The following is a 2,214-nucleotide window of genomic DNA, read 5'->3' as shown; positions in this document are numbered from 1 at the left end:
TTTGCCAATGGATCAAGAAAATTTACACTTAAAATAAGAAAATACAATTGCATTGTCTTATTTCAAGTGCATATTATCTAATTATCTTATTTAAGGGTTAAAATACTAATTCCATTGAAAAACTATCTCATTTACCTACTTAAGTTAAGGGTAAATACACTTCATTTACGAAATTTTTACTTATTTCTAGATAGTTTTTCCAGTGTCATAAAAAAGATAGAACAAACTAAAAATCTTGAAGTATTTTGTTTTTTACTGCATGTAAACTCAACAGATTTTCAGTTTTTGATCCCAGTGATGGTGTATGTTGCCGCCAGTTGTCACAATGCCTTTATGTTGCACACGGTGCTTTGGGCTTTAAAGAGAGCGACTATATAAGCAATCTGGAGCCAAAATCTGACAACCGCATACATACCAGAAGAACACCAAGCCTGTTTATTAGAGCAACTAACAGTGAGAGTTCCTCATGCATGTGCAGCCGTCAGCCACATCTTACGGTTTCAGCAACAAAACGCGACTGAAGGGATCTTTGATGCAGCAGCAGTTTGGACTCCCACATTTTATTGACAACTCCTTTTTAGTATGTCTGTGTGTGTTTGTGTCACAGATAAAGAATTCCTCTGAGATGTGCTCCAATCTGTTAACGATGAAAAGAGGTTTAGGCAGCACATCAAAGCTCTAGCAGAACTTTCAACATATGGAGATTGTTTATGAATTTGGTTGCTTATTCTTTTCCACTGATGGTAGGAGGCGACTGATGTATCAGAAACAGCTCAGGGCGAATTTCGTGCAGAACAGATGAGGAAGAATGCAAAAAGAAATACTTCAAACCGGCAACAAAAAAAAAAAAGAGTCTCCTTTGTTGTTGTTTTTAGCAGCAGAGCAGAGGCGTTATATTTCTATGGTGCCTTGCAAAAGGGTTCACGCCCATTCTAACCCACAAATAAACTTTGATTTTCAAGCATTCCATTGTAGCTCTAAGTGTATGTTTAGGGTTGTTGTTGTGCCTGAAGGTGAACCTTTGCCAAAACCCGATCTCAAAACCACGTCCTCGAGGGATGGTGTCCTGCTTTTTTACATGTGTGAGTCTAAGTCATATCTGTGTTGAATACCTAGCAGGACTCTGTTGAATTTAACTGCATACTGAGGCTTTTATTTTGCAAATTGATTCAGGCATGAAGGACAAAGGAAATACCTACCGGCCCTGGAGAACTGAGGTTTGAGATCATGTTCTAACAGGCTCTCTTCCAGGATTGCTCTGTATTATTTTTCAGAAATCTTTCCAGTTGATCTGGCAAGCTTCCTTGCCTGATAAATGTTAAATGGTCTGCACTTATATAGCACTTTTCAAGTCAGGAGATTTGACCAAAGTGCTTTACACTACATTTAGTCTTTCACCCATTCACACAAACACTCATTCACTGATGGTGGCAAACTACATTGCAGCCACTGCTGCCCTGGGGCTCACTAAAAGCGAGGCTGCCATACACTGGTGCCACCGGGCCCTCTGACCGCCATCAGTAGACAATGCAGGTGGAGCTGCACCGAAAGCCGGAGCCGGGGCTTTAGCCGTCAACCCTTTGATTTCAGGGCTTCTACATCCGACACCACTGTCGCCCCGTAAAAAATAAAAGCGCATGTTCTATGTTGCACAAATAGAGCCATGTTTCACCGTGTCGTATTTAGGAAGGTGTGTGGTGTCATTTTAATGGCGGATTTAACATTGCGCTTGTCAAATAGTTAATTTTTGTTCATGTTTGCTGCTGCCCCAGATATGACTTAATCCAAAAATGTGTTTTATATGCTGGTGAAAATCAGCATCAGTCATCAGTCTTCCAGGTCATAGTCAAAACAATCCACTAAACCTTGTTTCGAAGTTTGAAGACGTTTCGCTTCCCATCTGGGATGCTTTTCTAATTCCAAAAAAGCTGCCTGGATGGGAAGCAAAATTTACTTAAACTTGGAAATAAAGCCCAGTGGATTGTTTTTTTTTTATTTCTTTTTTGGAAAAATGTTTGTTAACTTTTCCATAAAGGTGAAAACTGATTTCCCACCTGTGGTATGTACCACTTTCTGCTCTCCTCTTCCAGACTGTCCTTTCAGGAAATACCTACCCATGTCTTGGTAAAAATGCAGTTGTGCCATAATTTTTTGATATTTTCCACACCACTGACTGAGATGTACAGAGCTACAGATGGGTTTAAAGGGATAGTT

The sequence above is a fragment of the Cyprinodon variegatus genome, unplaced genomic scaffold (genome assembly GCF_000732505.1).
Source record: "Cyprinodon variegatus isolate N-32 unplaced genomic scaffold, C_variegatus-1.0 Scaffold41, whole genome shotgun sequence".
NCBI classification, from domain to species: domain Eukaryota; kingdom Metazoa; phylum Chordata; class Actinopteri; order Cyprinodontiformes; family Cyprinodontidae; genus Cyprinodon; species Cyprinodon variegatus.
The sequence above is the reverse complement of the archived record's forward strand: the minus strand, read 5'-3'. Positions refer to the sequence as shown.